Below are 16113 nucleotides of genomic sequence, written 5' to 3'. Positions count from 1 at the left end.
CCTGCATGCTTGCCTAATACCCTAAGCCAAAGACTCAGTTTAGCATTTATCCAGCAGCACAGGCCCTGGATTTTTGAAGATGGCCTCAGGAACCAGCACAGGGCCTGGTGTGGTGTAGTTAGCCTCGGCCAGCAGCACTGGCCCTGGTGTGTTGTAGGTGGCCTGAGCCAGCAGAACAAGACATTGGTGAAAACAGCCAAAAGCAATGTCGTTAATGTGCCCTCATTAATGGGCAGCTGCTTTGGGTCTTTTAATACACCCCTTCTCTGGATCAAAAGCAGTTCAATGACATGAAAATGAAAGGCTTACAGCACCAGGTATTCCCAGGCAGTGTCCCATCCAAGTACTAACCAAGCCCAGCCCTGCTTAACTTCCGAGATCAGACGAGGTCAGGCGTGCTCAGGGTGGTATGGCCGTAAGCTGCTGCCCACAGCACAATGTGTCAATTTATGGAATCAAGTGATGAGGTGGCCAGTACCTGAAGTTACGAACACAATCCTATAACCCTACCTGCATGCTTGCCTAATTCCCTAAGCCAAAGACTCAGTTTAGCATTTATCCAGCAGCACAGGCCCTGGATTGTTGAAGATGGTCTCAGGAACCAGCACAGGGCCTGGTGTGGTGTAGTTAGCCTCGGCCAGCAGCACTGGCCCTGGTGTTTTGTAGGTGGCCTCAGCCAGCAGAACAAGACATTGGTGAAAACAGCCAAAAGCAATGTTGTTAATATGCCCTCATTAATGGGCAGCTGCTTTGGGTCTTTTAATACACCCCTTCTCTGGATCAAAAGCAGTTCAATGACATGAAAATGAAAGGCTTACAGCACCAGGTATTCCCAGGCAGTCTCCCATCCAAGCACTAACCAAGCCCAGCCCTGATTAGCTTCCGAGATCAGACGAGGTCAGGCGTGCTCAGGGTGGTATGGCCGTAAGCTGCTGCCCACAGCACAATGTGTCAATTTATGGAATCAAGTGATGAGGTGGCCATTACCTGAAGTTACGAACACAATCCTAAAACCCTACCTGCATGCTTGCCTAATACCCTAAGCCAAAGACTCAGTTTAGCATTCATCCAGCAGCACAGGCCCTGGATTTTTGAAGATGGCCTCAGGAACCAGCACAGGGCCTGGTGTGGTGTAGTTAGCCTCGGCCAGCAGCACTGGCCCTGGTGTGTTGTAGGTGGCCTGAGCCAGCAGAACAAGACATTGGTGAAAACAGCCAAAAGCAATGTCGTTAATGTGCCCTCATTAATGGGCAGCTGCTTTGGGTCTTTTAATACACCCCTTCTCTGGATCAAAAGCAGTTCAATGACATGAAAATGAAAGGCTTACAGCACCAGGTATTCCCAGGTAGTCTCCCATCCAAGTACTAACCAAGCCCAGCCCTGCTTAGCTTCCGAGAGCAGACGAGGTCAGGCGTGCTCAGGGTGGTATGGCCGTAAGCTGCTGCCAAGAACACAATGTGTCAATTTATGGAATCAAGTGATGAGGTGGCCAGTACCTGAAGTTACGAACACAATCCTATAACCCTACCTGCATGCTTGCCTAATACCCTAACCCAAAGACTCAGTTTAGCATTTATCCAGCAGCACGGGCCCTGGATTTTTGAAGATGGCCTCAGGAACCAGCACAGGCCCTGGTGTGTTGTAGGTGGCCTCAGCCAGCAGAACAAGACATTGGTGAAAACAGCCAAAAGCAATGTAGTTAATGTGCCCTCATTAATGGGGAGCTGCTTTGGGTCTTTTATAACACCCCTTCTCTGGATCAAAAGCAGTTCAATGACATGAAAATGAAAGGCTTACAGCACCAGGTATTCCCAGTTAGTCTCCCATCCAAGTACTAACCAAGCCCAGCCCTGCTTAGCTTCCGAGATCAGACGAGGTCAGGCGTGCTCAGGGTGGTATGGCCGTAAGCTGCTGCCCATAGCACAATGTGTCAATTTATGGAATCAAGTGATGAGGTGGCCAGTACCTGAAGTTACGAACACAATCCTATAACCCTACCTGCATGCTTGCCTAATACCCTAAGCCAAAGACTCAGTTTAGCATTTATCCAGCAGCACAGGCCCTGGATTTTTGAAGATGGCCTCAGGAACCAGCACAGGGCCTGGTGTGGTGTAGTTAGCCTCGGCCAGCAGCACTGGCCCTGGTGTTTTTTAGGTGGCCTGAGCCAGCAGAACAAGACATTGGTGAAAACAGCCAAAAGCAATGTTGTTAATGTGCCCTCATTAATGGGCATCTGCTTTGGGTCTTTTAATACACCCCTTCTCTGGATCAAAAGCATTTCAATGACATGAAAATGAAAGGCTTACAGCACCAGTTATTCCCAGTTAGTCTCCCATCCAAGTACTAACCAAGCCCAGCCCTGCTTAGCTTCCGAGATCAGACGAGGTCAGGCGTGCTCAGGGTGGTATGGCCGTAAGCTGCTGCCCACAGCACAATGTGTCAATTTATGGAATCAAGTGATGAGGTGGCCAGTACCTGAAGTTACGAACACAATCCTATAACCCTACCTGCATGCTTGCCTAATACCCTAAGCCAAAGACGCAGTTTAGCATTTATCCAGCAGCACAGGCCCTGGATTTTTGAAGATGGCCTCAGGAACCAGCACAGGGCATGGTGTGGTGTATTTAGCCTCGGCCAGCAGCACTGGCCCTGGTGTGTTGTAGGTGGCCTCAGCCAGCAGAACAAGACATTGGTGAAAACAGCCAAAAGCAATGTCGTTAATGTGCCCTCATTAATGGGCAGCTGCTTTGGGTCTTTTAATACACCCCTTCTCTGGATCAAAAGCAGTTCAATGACATGAAAATGAAAGGCTTACAGAACCAGGTATTCCCAGGCAGTCTCCCATCCAAGTACTAACCAAGCCCACCCCTGCTTAGCTTCCGAGTTCAGACGAGGTCAGGCGTGCTGAGGGTGGTATGGCCATAAGCTGCTGCCCACATCACAATGTGTCAATTTATGGAATCAAGTGATGAGGTGGCCAGTACCTGAAGTTACGAACACAATCCTATAACCCTACCTGCATGCTTGCCTAATACAATAACCCAAAAACTCAGTTTAGCATTTATCCAGCAGCACAGGCCCTGGATTTTTGAAGATGGCCTCAGGAACCAGCACAGGGCCTGGTGTGGTGTAGTTAGCCTCGGCCAGCAGCACTGGCCCTGGTGTGTTGTAGGTGGCCTCAGCCAGCAGAACAAGACATTGGTGAAAACAGCCAAAAGCAATGTCGTTAATGTGCCCTCATTAATGGGAGGCTGATTTGGGTCTTTTAATACACCCCTTCTCTGGATCAAAAGCAGTTCAATGACATGAAAATGAAAGGCTTACAGCACCAGGTATTCCCAGGCAGTCTCCCATCCAAGTACTAACCAAGCCCAGCCCTGCTTAGTTTCCGAGATCAGACGAGGTCAGGCGTGCTCAGGGTGGTATGGCCGTAAGCTGCTGCCCACAGCACAATGTTTCAATTTATGGAATCAAGTGATGAGGTGGCCAGTACCTGAAGTTACGAACACAATCCTATAACCCTACCTGCATGCTTGCCTAATACCCTAACCCAAAGACTCATTTTAGCATTTATCCAGAAGCACAGGATCTGGAATTTGAAGATGGCCTCAGGAACCAGCACAGGGCCTGGTGTGGTGTAGTTAGCCTCGGCCAGCAGCACTGGCCCTGGTGTTTTGTAGGTGGCCTCAGCCAGCAGAACAAGACATTGGTGAAAACAGCCAAAAGCAATGTTGTTAATGTGCCCTAATTAATGGGCATCTGCTTTGGGTCTTTTAATACACCCCTTCTCTGGATCAAAAGCAGTTCAATGACATGAAAATGAAAGGCTTACAGCACCAGGTATTCCCAGGCAGTCTCCCATCCAAGTACTAACCAAGCCCAGCCCTGCTTAGCTTCTGAGATCAGACGAGGTCAGGCGTGCTCAGGGTGGTATGGCCGTAAGCTGCTGCCCACAGCACAATGTGTCAATTTATGGAATCAAGTGATGAGGTGGCCAGTACCTGAAGTTACGAACACAATCCTATAACCCTACCTGCATGCTTGCCTAATACCCTAACCCAAAGACTCAGTTTAGCATTCATCCAGCAGCACAGGCCCTGGATTTTTGAAGATGGCCTCAGGAACCAGCACAGGGCCTGGTGTGGTGTAGTTAGCCTCGGCCAGCAGCACTGGCCCTGGTGTGTTGTAGGTGGCCTCAGCCAGCAGAACAAGACATTGGTGAAAACAGCCAAAAGCAATGTCGTTAATGTGCCCTCATTAATGGGCAGCTGCTTTGGGTCTTTTAATACACCCCTTCTCTGGATCAAAAGCAGTTCAATGACATGAAAATGAAAGGCTTACAGCACCAGATATTCCCAGGCAGTCTCCCATCCAAGTACTAACCAAGCCCAGCGCTGCTTAGCTTCAGAGATCAGACGAGGTCAGGCGTGCTCAGGGTGGTATGGCCGTAAGCTACTGCCCACAGCACAATGTGTCAATTTATGGAATCAAGTGATGAGGTGGCCAGTACCTGAAGTTACGAACACAATCCTATAACCCTACCTGCATGCTTGCCTAATACCCTAAGCCAAAGACTCAGTTTAGCATTTATCCAGCAGCACAGGCCCTGGATTTTTGAAGATGGCCTCAGGAACCAGCACAGGGCCTGGTGTGGTGTAGTTAGACTCGGCCAGCAGCACTGGCCCTGGTGTGTTGTAGGTGGCCTCAGCCAGCACAACAAGACATTGGTGAAAACAGCCAAAAGCAATTTGTTAATGTGCCCTCATTAATGGGCATCTGCTTTGGGTCTTTTAATACACCCCTTCTCTGGATCAAAAGCAGTTCAATGACATGAAAATGAAAGGCTTACAGCACCAGGTATTCCCAGTTAGTCTCCCATCCAAGTACTAACCAAGCCCAGCCCTGCTTAGTTTCCGAGATCAGACGAGGTCAGGCGTGCTCAGGGTGGTGTGGCCATAAGCTGCTGCCCACAGCACAATGTGTCAATTTATGGAATCAAGTGATGAGGTGGCCAGTAGATGAAGTTACGAACACAATCCTATAACCCTACCTGCATGCTTGCCTAATACCCTAACCCAAAGACTCAGTTTAGCATTTATCCAGCAGCACAGGCCCTGGATTTTTGAAGATGGCCTCAGGAACCAGCACAGGGCCTGGTGTGGTGTTATTAGCCTCGGCCAGCAGCACTGGCCCTGGTGTGTTGTAGGTGGCCTCAGCCAGCAGAACAAGACATTGGTGAAAACAGCCAAAAGCAATGTCGTTAATGTGCCCTCATTAATGGGCAGCTGCTTTGGGTCTTTTAATACACCCCTTCTCTGGATCAAAAGCAGTTCAATGACATGAAAATGAAAGGCTTACAGCACCAGGTATTCCCAGTTAGTCTCCCATCCAAGTACTAACCAAGCCCAGCCCTGCTTAGCTTCCGAGATCAGACGAGGTCAGGCGTGCTCAGGGTGGTGTGGCCATAAGCTGCTGCCCACAGCACAATGTGTCAATTTATGGAATCAAGTGATGAGGTGGCCAGTACCTGAAGTTACGAACACAATCCTATAACCCTACCTGCATGCTTGCCTAATACCCTAACCCAAAGACTCAGTTTAGCATTTATCCAGCAGCACAGGCCCTGGATTTTTGAAGATGGCCTCAGGAACCAGCACAGGGCCTGGTGTGGTGTAGTTAGCCTCGGCCAGCAGCACTGGCCCTGGTGTGTTGTAGGTGGCCTCAGCCAGCAGAACAAGACATTGGTGAAAACAGCCAAAAGCAATGTCGTTAATGTGCCCTCATTAATGGGCAGCTGCTTTGGGTCTTTTAATACACCCCTTCTCTGGATCAAAAGCAGTTCAATGACATGAAAAAGAAAGGCTTACAGTACCAGGTATTCCCAGGCAGTCTCCCATCCAAGTACTAACCAAGCCCAGCCCTGCTTAGCTTCCGAAATCAGGCGTGCTCAGGGTGGTCTGGCCGTAAGCTGATGCCCACAACAAAATGTGTCAATTTATGGAATCAAGTGATGAGGTGGCCAGTACCTGAAGTTACGAACACAATCCTATAACCCTACCTGCATGCTTGCCTAATACCCTAAGCCAAAGACTCAGTTTAGCATTTATCCAGCAGCACAGGCCCTGGATTTTTGAAGATGGCCTCAGGAACCAGCACAGGGCCTGGTGTGTTGTACGTGGCCTCAGCCAGCAGAACAAGACATTGGTGAAAACAGCCAAAAGCAATGTCGTTAATGTGCCCTCATTAATGGGCAGCTGCTTTGGGTCTTTTAATACATCCCTTCTCTGGATCAAAAGCAGTTCAATGACATGAAAATGAGAGGCTTACAGCACCAGGTATTCCCAGGCAGTCTCCCATCCAAGTACTAACCAAGCCCAGCCCTGCTTAGCTTCCGAGATCAGACGAGGTCAGGCGTGCTCAGGGTGGTATGGCCGTAAGCTGCTGCCCACAGCACAATGTGTCAATTTATGGAATCAAGTGATGAGGTGGCCAGTACCTGAAGTTACGAACACAATCCTATAACCCTACCTGCATGCTTGCCTAATACCCTAAGCCAAAGACTCAGTTTAGCATTTATCCAGCAGCACGGGCCCTGGATTTTTGAAGATGGCCTCAGGAACCACCACAGGGCCTGGTGTGGTGTAGTTAGCCTCGGCCAGCAGCACTGGCCCTGGTGTGTTGTAGGTGGCCTCAGCCAGCAGAACAAGACATTGGTGAAAACAGCCAAAAGCAATGTCGTTAATGTGCCCTCATTAATGGGCAGCTGCTTTGGGTCTTTTAATACACCCCTTCTCTGGATCAAAAGCAGTTCAATGACATGAAAATGAAAGGCTTACAGCACCAGGTATTCCCAGGCAGTCTCCAATCCAAGTACTAACCAAGCCCAGCCCTGCTTAGCTTCCGAGATCAGACGAGGTCAGGCGTGCTCAGGGTGGTATGGCCGTAAGCTGCTGCCCACAGCACAATGTGTCAATTTATGGAATCAAGTGATGAGGTGGCCAGTACCTGAAGTTACAAACACAATCCTATAACCCTACCTGCATGCTTGCCTAATACCCTAAGCCAAAGACTCAGTTTAGCATTTATCCAGCAGCACAGGCCCTGGATTTTTGAAGATGGCCTCAGGAACCAGCACAGGGCCTGGTGTGGTGTAGTTAGCCTCGGCCAGCAGCACTGGCCCTGGTGTGTTGTAGGTGGCCTCAGCCAGCAGAACAAGACATTGGTGAAAACAGCCAAAAGCAATGTCGTTAATGTGCCCTCATTAATGGGCAGCTGCTTTGGGTCTTTTAATACACCCCTTCTCTGGATCAAAAGCAGTTCAATGACATGAAAATGAAAGGCTTACAGCACCAGGTATTCCCAGGCAGTCTCCCATCCAAGTACTAACCAAGCCCAGCCCTGCTTCGCTTCCGAGATCAGACGAGGTAAGGCGTGCTCAGGGTGGTATGACCGTAAGCTGCTGCCCACAGCACAATGTGTCAATTTATGGAATCAAGTGATGAGGTGGCCAGTACCTGAAGTTACGAACACAATCCTATAACCCTACCTGCATGCTTGCCTAATACCCTAAGCCAAAGACTCAGTTTAGCATTTATCCAGCAGCACAGGCCCTGGATTTTTGAAGATAGCCTCAGGAACCACCACAGGGCCTGGTGTGGTGTAGTTAGCCTCGGCCAGCAGCACTGGCCCTGGTGTGTTGTAGGTGGCCTCAGCCAGCAGAACAAGACATTGGTGAAAACAGCCAAAAGCAATGTCGTTAATGTTCCCTCATTAATGGGCAGCTGCTTTGGGTCTTTTAATACACCCCTTCTCTGGATCAAAAGCAGTTCAATGACATGAAAATTAAGGGCTTACAGCACCAGGTATTCCCAGGCAGTCTCCCATCCAAGTACTAACCAAGCCCAGCCCTGCTTAGCTTCCGAGATCAGGCGTGCTCAGGGTGGTATGGCCGCAAGCTGCTGCCCACAGCACAATGTGTCAATTTATGGAATCAAGTGATGAGGTGGCCAGTATCTGAAGTTACGAACACAATCCTATAACCCTACCTGCATGCTTGCCTAATACCCTAACCCAAAGACTCAGTTTAGCATTTATCCAGCAGCACAGGCCCTGGATTTTTGAAAATGGCCTCAGGAACCAGCACAGGGCCTGGTGTGGTGTAGTTAGCCTCGGCCAGCAGCACTGGCCCTGGTGTGTTGTAGGTGGCCTCAGCCAGCAGAACAAGACATTGGTGAAAACAGCCAAAAGCAATGTCGTTAATGTGCCCTCATTAATGGGCAGCTGCTTTGGGTCTTTTACAGTTTTTTCTGAATGCTTAAACCCTAACTGTGATTCTTATAGCACAATTCCTAAAACTATTAATACTTATAGCAAAACCACTCACTGAGTTTGCAAATCTAAAAGCACAAACACTGCTTTGCACTCAGTTTGCAATTTTGTAACACACACTTTGCAAAACTGTAGGCACAATTCACTGCACAACACTCTTTTTGCAGAACTTTAAACACAACTCACTGCTTACACTCAATTACCAAATTTCCAACACACTCCTAGCAAAATTATACACATGTATGGCTATCATTAACACTATTTTGCCAACTGTCTGGCACACTTTCACTTGTGAAAACTGTTTTAGATAATTAGTACACTTTGCAATCAGCCTAAGCACTATAAACAGGCCACAGGTAAGCTGTCTATGTGGAGTACAATGGAAGGAGCAGTAAGAGTGAGAAGAGTGAGAATCAGAGGAGGCTGAGGGAGAGGACGTGGAGGTGAAGAAGTTGGAGGAAGAGGACGTGGAGGTGAAGAAGCAAGAGGGTTAGAGGAAGTTAGAGGAAGAGGACAAGGAGGAGCAAGAAGAGGACGAGGAGGGGAAAGAGGAAGAGTAAGAAGAGTAAGAAACAGAATAACTGATGACATCAGAGCTACAATAGTGGACCATGTCATCAACCATGGGATGACCCTGAGGGAAGCTGGCCAACGGGTTCAGCCTAAACTGAGCCGCTACACTGTGGCAAGCATCATTAGGACATTTCGAAATGAGAATTGGTAAGTACTTTGTAGCACTGCCATACTCTAATGAGAAACACAACAGTACCATACATGCAAAAATACTGAAATTGTTACTTTACAGAATTGCTAGACGTCCAGATGTTGGGGGCAGAGAAAGATGTTCACTCCAGAGCAAGAGACCCATATAGTGAACATGGTGATTGCCAATAATGCAATAAGACTGCGCGAAATACAGCAGCGCATAATTGATAATGACACCATCTTTCAAAATATACACAGTGCAAGCATTTCTGCACTAAGTCGTATACTTGCGCGCCACAGAATAAGAATGAAGCAAATTTACAGAGTTCCTTTCGAGAGAAACACAGAACGTGTAAAGCAACTGCGATATGACTATGTGCAGGTAAGCTAGTGTCATTTGTTCTGAATTTGGAAGTGCATACTGTAGTGCTGTGCATGGGCCTGATGTGTTGCATTTGTTTTGTCTTGTCCAGAGAGTGATGGAACTAGAAGCAGATGCAACGGGACATGAGCTACTTTTTGTAGATGAGGCCGGTTTTAACCTCAGTAAAACCAGGAGACATGGCAGGAACATTATTGGACACCGTGCCATCATCAATGTCCCAGGACAACGTGGTGGTAACATAACCATGTGTGCAGCTATAAGCCAAAATGGTGTTGTTCACCATCATGCAACTATAGGCCCATACAGAACTGCACACATTATTGCATTCCTGGACACCTTGCATGACATGCTCACTGTTCAGAGATCAGAGCAGACCCGATATGTCATCATATGGGACAATGTTAGTTTCCATAGGGCTGCTTTGGTCCGCAACTGGTTTACAGACCACCCATCCTTCATGGCACTCAACCTCCCTCCATACTCTCCATTCTTACAGTTTTTTCTGATTGCTTAAGCACATTTTTTGTAACTATTGGCTATTTTTGCAAAACTCTACACACAAATAAGAAAACCTGTCACCCAATTATCAAAACATTGTAGTTCTCTTGCAAAAGCGAACACAGCTAGATTAACTCTTCACACCTTCGTAAAAATGGTGTTTTCGTATCAAACAGTACACACAAGCCATCATCTACTAAGCACACAATGCGCTAACTGCACACTGATGGTATGAATAAAAAACACATCTGGCTTTTGCTTTCTCTGTGCACAAGGTAGGCTATGTCAGTTAACTTCAAGTACTATTATTCACACACATCAAAACAAACATAAGTGTTTATTTCCAAGTATAGGATTATTTGCAATCGCCATATTGACTATATGGGTTTCTTGTTCTGCAGTGAACATGCTTCCTCTGCCCCCAGCATCTGGTCGTCTAGCAATTCTGTAAAGTAACAATTTCAGTATTTTTACATCTATGGTATTGTTGTGCTACAAATCTTAGTGCAAAGTGACTGTACTAACTGATTCTCATTTCAAAATGTCCTTATGATGCTTGCTACAGAGTAGTGGCTCGAGTTAGGCTGAACCCGTTGGCCAGCTTCCCTCAGGGTCATTCCACGGTTGATTACATGGTCCACTATTGTAGCTCTGATGTCATCAGCAATTCTATTTCTTACTCTTCTTACCCTTCCTCTCCCCCCTCCTCGTCCTCCTCTCCCCCCTTCTCATCCTCCTCTTGCTCCTCCTTGTCCTTGTCGTCCTCTTCATCCTACTTCTTCACCTCCACGTCCTCTTCCTCGGCCTCCTCTACTTCTCACTCTTCCTGCTCCCTCCATTGTACTCCACACACAGAGCTTACCTGTATTATAGTGCTTAGGCTGATTGCAAAGTGAACTAATTATCTAAAAAAGTTTTCACAAGTGAAAGTGTGCCAGACAGTTGGCAAAATAGTGTTAATGATAGCCATACATGTGTATAATTTTGCTAGGAGTGTGTTGGAAATTTGGTAATTGAGTGTAAGCAGTGAGTTGTGCCTACAGTTTTGCAAAGTGTGTGTTACAAAATTGCAAACTGAGTGCAAAGCAGTGTTTGTGCTTTTAGATTTGCAAACTCAGTGAGTGGTTTTGCTATAAGTATTAATAGTTTTAGGAATTGTGCTATAAGAATCACAGTTAGGGTTTAAGCATTCAGAAAAAACTGTAAATCCCATCGAGGAGTTCTTCTCTGCCTGGCGCTGGAAAGTGTACGACCGTCATCCTCATCAACAGGTAGCCCTTTTACAGAAAATGGAGGAGGCATGTGGAGATATTGACCAGGCATCATGTCAGGCCTGGATACGGCATTCAAGGAGATATTTTCCCCGGTGCCTTGGACTGGAGGATGTCGCATGCGATGTGGACGAAATTTTGTGGCCGGACCCAGAAAGACGACATGATGTAGGCTGATTGTCTTTTTTTTTCCTTTTTTTTGTGAAATTCATATTTTGTGTTCTGACTTTGTCTTGGTTTTGATGAGTGTGAATAAACACCAATACTTGAAGTTTGGATCCTTGTATGTTTACATGACACTATGACAAAAGTGTGACCTCAAATTGACATCTGTACATAGAGAAAGCAAAAGCCAGATGTGTTTTGTATTCATACCATCAGTGTGCAGTTGGCGCATTGTGTGCTTAGTAGATGATGGCTTGTGTGTACTGTTTGATACGAAAACACCATTTTTACCAAGGTGTGAAGAGTTAATCTAGCTGTGTTCGCTTTTGCAAGAGAACTACAATGTTTTGATAATTGGGTGACAGGTTTTCTTATTTGTGTGTAGAGTTTTGCAAAAATAGCCAATAGTTACAAAAAATGTGCTTAAGCAATCAGAAAAAACTGTAATACACCCCTTCTCTGGATCAAAAGCAGTTCAATGACATGAAAATGAAAGGCTTACAGCACCATGTATTCCCAGGCAGTCTCCCATCCAAGTACTAACCAAGCCCAGCCCTGCTTAGCTTCCGAGATCAGACGAGGTCAGGCGTGCTCAGGGTGGTATGGCCGTAAGCTGCTGCCCACAGCACAATGTGTCAATTTATGGAATCAGGTGATGAGGTGGCCAGTACCTGAAGTTACGAACACAATCCTATAACCCGACCTGCATGCTTGCCTAATACCCTAAGCCAAAGACTCAGTTTAGCATTTATCCAGCAGCACAGGCCCTGGATTTTTGAAGATGGCCTCAGGAACCAGCACAAGGCCTGGTGTGGTGTAGTTAGCCTCGGCCAGCAGCACTGGCCCTGGTGTGTTGTAGGTGGCCTCAGCCAGCAGAACAAGACATTGGTGAAAACAGCCAAAAGCAATGTCGTTAATGTGCGCTCATTAATGGGCAGCTGCTTAGGGTCTTTTAATACACCCCTTCTCTGGATCAAAAACAGTTCAATGACATGAAAATGAAAGGCTTACAGCACCAGGTATTCCCAGGCAGTCTCCCATCCAAGTACTAACCAAGCCCAGCCCTGCTTAGCTTCCGAGATCAAACGAGGTCAGGCGTGCTCAGGGTGGTATGGCCGTAAGCTGCTGCCCACAGCACAATGTGTCAATTTATGGAATCAAGTGATGAGGTGGCCAGTACCTGAAGTTACGAACACAATCCTATAACCCTACCTGCATGCTTGCCTAATACCCTAACCCAAAGACTCAGTTTAGCATTTATCCAGCAGCACAGGCCCTGGATTTTTGAAGATGGCCTCAGGAACCAGCACAGGGCCTGGTGTGGTGTAGTTAGCCTCAGCCAGCAGCACTGGCCCTGGTGTGTTGTAGGTGGCCTCAGCCAGCAGAACAAGACATTGGTGAAAACAGCCAAAAGCAATGTCGTTAATGTGCGCTCATTAATGGGCAGCTGCTTAGGGTCTTTTAATACACCCCTTCTCTGGATCAAAAACAGTTCAATGACATGAAAATGAAAGGCTTACAGCACCAGGTATTCCCAGGCAGTCTCCCATCCAAGTACTAACCAAGCCCAGCCCTGCTTAGCTTCCGAGATCAAACGAGGTCAGGCGTGCTCAGGGTGGTATGGCCGTAAGCTGCTGCCCACAGCACAATGTGTCAATTTATGGAATCAAGTGATGAGGTGGCCAGTACCTGAAGTTACGAACACAATCCTATAACCCTACCTGCATGCTTGCCTAATACCCTAACCCAAAGACTCAGTTTAGCATTTATCCAGCAGCACAGGCCCTGGATTTTTGAAGATGGCCTCAGGAACCAGCACAGGGCCTGGTGTGGTGTAGTTAGCCTCAGCCAGCAGCACTGGCCCTGGTGTGTTGTAGGTGGCCTCAGCCAGCAGAACAAGACATTGGTGAAAACAGCAAAAAGCAATGTCGTTAATGTGCCCTCATTAATGGGCAGCTGCTTTGGGTCTTTTAATACACCCCTTCTCTGGATCAAAAGCAGTTCAATGACATGAAAATGAAAGGCTTACAGCACCAGGTATTCCCAGGCAGTCTCCCATCCAAGTACTAACTAAGCCCAGCCCTGCTTAGCTTCCGAGATCAGACGAGGTCAGGCGTGCTCAGGGTGGTATGGCCGTAAGCTGCTGCCCACACCACAATGTGTCAATTTATGGAATCAAGTGATGAGGTGGCTAGTACCTGAAGTTACGAACACAATCCTATAACCCTACCTGCATGCTTGCCTAATACCCTAAGCCAAAGACTCAGTTTAGCATTTATGCAGCAGCACAGGCCCTGGATTTTTGAAGATGGCCTCAGGAACCAGCACAGGGCCTGGTGTGGTGTAGTTAGCCTCGGCCAGCAGCACTGGCCCTGGTGTGTTGTAGGTGGCCTCAGCCAGCAGAACAAGACATTGGTGAAAACAGCCAAAAGCAATGTTGTTAATGTGCCTTCATTAATGGGCATCTTCTTTGGGTCTTTTAATACACCCCTTCTCTGGATCAAAAGCAGTTCAATGACATGAAAATGAAAGGCTTACAGCACCAGGTATTCCCAGGCAGTCTCCCATCCAAGTACTAACCAAGCCCAGCCCTGTTTAGCTTCCGAGATCAGACAAGGTCAGGCGTGCTCAGGGTGGTATGGCTGTAAGCTGCTGCCCACAGCACAATGTGTCAATTTATGGAATCAAGTGATGAGGTGGCCAGTACCTGAAGTTACGAACACAATCCTATAACCCTACCTGCATGCTTGCCTAATACCCTAAGCCAAAGACTCAGTTTAGCATTTATCCAGCAGCACAGGCCCTGGATTTTTGAAGATGGCCTCAGGAACCAGCACAGGGCCTGGTGTGGTGTAGTTAGCCTCGGCCAGCAGCACTGGCCCTGGTGTGTTGTAGGTGGCCTCAGCCAGCAGAACAAGACATTGGTGAAAACAGCCAAAAGCAATGTCGTTAATGTGCCCTCATTAATGGGCAGCTGCTTTGGGTCTTTTAATACACCCCTTCTCTGGATCAAAAGCAGTTCAATGACATGAAAGGCTTACAGCACCAGGTATTCCCCAGCAGTCTCCCATCCAAGTACTAACCAAGCCCAAACCCTGCTTAGCTCCCGAGATCAGACGAGGTCCGGCGTACTCAGGGTGGTATGGCCGTAAGCTGCTGCCCACAGCACAATGTGTCAATTTATGGAATCAAGTGATGAGGTGGCCAGTACCTGAAGTTACGAACACAATCCTATAACCCTACCTGCATGCTTGCCTAATACCCTAAGCCAAAGACTCAGTTTAGCATTTATCCAGCAGCACAGGCCCTGGATTTTGAAGATGGCCTCAGGAACCAGCACCGGGCCTGGTGTGGTGTAGTTAGCCTCGGCCAGCAGCACTGGCCCTGGTGTGTTGTAGGTGGCCTCAGCCAGCAGAACAAGACATTGGTGAAAACAGCCAAAAGCAATGTCGTTAATGTGCCCTCATTAATGGGCAGCTGCTTTGGGTCTTTTAATACACCCCTTCTCTGGATCAAAAGCAGTTCAATGACATGAAAATGGAAGGCTTACAGCACCAGGTATTCCCAGGCAGTCTCCCATCCAAGTACTAACCAAGCCCAGCCCTGCTTTGCTTCCGAGATCAGGCGTGCTCAGGGTGGTATGGCCGTAAGCTGCTGCCCACAGGACAATGTGTCAATTTATGGAATCAAGTGATGAGGTGGCCAGTACCTGAAGTTACGAACACAATCCTATAACCCTACCTGCATGCTTGCCTAATACCCTAAGCCAAAGGCTCAGTTTAGCATTTATCCAGCAGCACAGGCCCTGGATTTTTGAAGATGGCCTCAGGAACCAGCAGAGGGCCTGGTGTGGTGTAGTTAGCCTCGGCCAGCAGCACTGGCCCTGGTGTGTTGTAGGTGGCCTCAGCCAGCAGAACAAGACATTGGTGAAAACAGCCAAAAGCAATGTCGTTAATGTGCCCTCATTAATGGGCAGCTGCTTTGGGTCTTTTAATACACCCCTTCTCTGGATCAAAAGCAGTTCAATGACATGAAAATGAAAGGCTTACAGCACCAGGTATTCCCAGGCAGTCTCCCATCCAAGTACTAACCAAGCCCAGCCCTGCTTAGCTTCCAAGATCTGACGAGGTCAGGCGTGCTCAGGGTGGTATGGCCGTAAGCTACTGCCCACAGCACAATGTGTCAATTTATGGAATCAAGTGATGAGGTGGCCAGTACCTGAAGTTACGAACACAATCCTATAACCCTACCTGCATGCTTGCCTAATACCCTAAGCCAAAGACTCAGTTTAGCATTTATCCAGCAGCACAGGCCCTGGATTTTTGAAGATGGTCTCAGGAACCAGCACAGGGCATGGTGTGGTGTAGTTAGCCTCGGCCAGCAGCACTGGCCCTGGTGTGTTGTAGGTGGCCTCAGCCAGCAGAACAAGACATTGGTGAAAACAGCCAAAAGCAATGTTGTTAATGTGCCTTCATTAATGGGCATCTGCTTTGGGTCTTTTAATACACCCCTTCTCTGGATCAAAAGCAGTTCAATGACATGAAAATGAAAGGCTTACAGCACCAGGTATTCCCAGGCAGTCTCCCATCCAAGTACTAACCAAGCCCAGCCCTGTTTAGCTTCCGAGATCAGACAAGGTCAGGCGTGCTCAGGGTGGTATGGCTGTAAGCTGCTGCCCACAGCACAATGTGTCAATTTATGGAATCAAGTGATGAGGTGGCCAGTACCTGAAGTTACGAACACAATCCTATAACCCTACCT

At 47.8% G+C, this 16113-nt stretch overlaps 5 non-coding genes and 20 pseudogenes across 5 annotated transcripts; all 25 read right to left on the bottom strand.

Annotated features, from left to right (window-relative positions):
• Positions 1–302: 302 nt before the first annotated feature.
• On the bottom strand, positions 303–421 carry LOC148104642 (5S ribosomal RNA). Its single transcript, XR_015718697.1, has one exon. It is a non-coding gene; the product is annotated as a 5S ribosomal RNA (ribosomal RNA).
• Positions 422–811: 390 nt separating this feature from the next.
• LOC148104641 (5S ribosomal RNA) lies at positions 812–930 on the bottom strand (annotated as a pseudogene).
• A 390-nt stretch (positions 931–1320) lies between these two features.
• LOC148104640 (5S ribosomal RNA) lies at positions 1321–1439 on the bottom strand (annotated as a pseudogene).
• Positions 1440–1790: 351 nt separating this feature from the next.
• On the bottom strand, positions 1791–1909 carry LOC148104639 (5S ribosomal RNA; annotated as a pseudogene).
• A 390-nt stretch (positions 1910–2299) lies between these two features.
• LOC148104638 (5S ribosomal RNA) lies at positions 2300–2418 on the bottom strand (annotated as a pseudogene).
• Positions 2419–2808: 390 nt separating this feature from the next.
• LOC148104637 (5S ribosomal RNA) lies at positions 2809–2927 on the bottom strand (annotated as a pseudogene).
• Positions 2928–3317: 390 nt separating this feature from the next.
• LOC148104636 (5S ribosomal RNA) lies at positions 3318–3436 on the bottom strand (annotated as a pseudogene).
• A 389-nt stretch (positions 3437–3825) lies between these two features.
• Positions 3826–3944, bottom strand: LOC148104635 (5S ribosomal RNA). Its single transcript, XR_015718960.1, has one exon. It is a non-coding gene; the product is annotated as a 5S ribosomal RNA (ribosomal RNA).
• A 390-nt stretch (positions 3945–4334) lies between these two features.
• On the bottom strand, positions 4335–4453 carry LOC148104634 (5S ribosomal RNA; annotated as a pseudogene).
• A 389-nt stretch (positions 4454–4842) lies between these two features.
• LOC148104633 (5S ribosomal RNA) lies at positions 4843–4961 on the bottom strand (annotated as a pseudogene).
• Positions 4962–5351: 390 nt separating this feature from the next.
• LOC148104632 (5S ribosomal RNA) lies at positions 5352–5470 on the bottom strand (annotated as a pseudogene).
• Positions 5471–5860: 390 nt separating this feature from the next.
• On the bottom strand, positions 5861–5969 carry LOC148104631 (5S ribosomal RNA; annotated as a pseudogene).
• Positions 5970–6320: 351 nt separating this feature from the next.
• On the bottom strand, positions 6321–6439 carry LOC148104630 (5S ribosomal RNA). The gene has a single exon (XR_015718724.1). It is a non-coding gene; the product is annotated as a 5S ribosomal RNA (ribosomal RNA).
• Positions 6440–6829: 390 nt separating this feature from the next.
• LOC148104629 (5S ribosomal RNA) lies at positions 6830–6948 on the bottom strand (annotated as a pseudogene).
• Positions 6949–7338: 390 nt separating this feature from the next.
• Positions 7339–7457, bottom strand: LOC148104628 (5S ribosomal RNA; annotated as a pseudogene).
• Positions 7458–7847: 390 nt separating this feature from the next.
• Positions 7848–7956, bottom strand: LOC148104627 (5S ribosomal RNA; annotated as a pseudogene).
• Positions 7957–11847: 3891 nt separating this feature from the next.
• On the bottom strand, positions 11848–11966 carry LOC148104626 (5S ribosomal RNA; annotated as a pseudogene).
• A 390-nt stretch (positions 11967–12356) lies between these two features.
• On the bottom strand, positions 12357–12475 carry LOC148104625 (5S ribosomal RNA). The gene has a single exon (XR_015718946.1). It is a non-coding gene; the product is annotated as a 5S ribosomal RNA (ribosomal RNA).
• Positions 12476–12865: 390 nt separating this feature from the next.
• On the bottom strand, positions 12866–12984 carry LOC148104624 (5S ribosomal RNA). The gene has a single exon (XR_015718945.1). It is a non-coding gene; the product is annotated as a 5S ribosomal RNA (ribosomal RNA).
• Positions 12985–13374: 390 nt separating this feature from the next.
• On the bottom strand, positions 13375–13493 carry LOC148104623 (5S ribosomal RNA; annotated as a pseudogene).
• A 390-nt stretch (positions 13494–13883) lies between these two features.
• LOC148104622 (5S ribosomal RNA) lies at positions 13884–14002 on the bottom strand (annotated as a pseudogene).
• Positions 14003–14386: 384 nt separating this feature from the next.
• LOC148104621 (5S ribosomal RNA) lies at positions 14387–14506 on the bottom strand (annotated as a pseudogene).
• A 389-nt stretch (positions 14507–14895) lies between these two features.
• Positions 14896–15004, bottom strand: LOC148104620 (5S ribosomal RNA; annotated as a pseudogene).
• A 390-nt stretch (positions 15005–15394) lies between these two features.
• LOC148104619 (5S ribosomal RNA) lies at positions 15395–15513 on the bottom strand (annotated as a pseudogene).
• A 390-nt stretch (positions 15514–15903) lies between these two features.
• On the bottom strand, positions 15904–16022 carry LOC148104618 (5S ribosomal RNA; annotated as a pseudogene).
• Between the last annotated feature and the right edge of the window lie 91 nt (positions 16023–16113).

The sequence above is a fragment of the Neolamprologus brichardi genome, chromosome 3 (genome assembly GCF_056152115.1).
Source record: "Neolamprologus brichardi isolate AB-2024 chromosome 3, ASM5615211v1, whole genome shotgun sequence".
Lineage (NCBI taxonomy): Eukaryota > Metazoa > Chordata > Actinopteri > Cichliformes > Cichlidae > Neolamprologus > Neolamprologus brichardi.
This window is presented reverse-complemented; position numbering and strand designations above follow the sequence as displayed.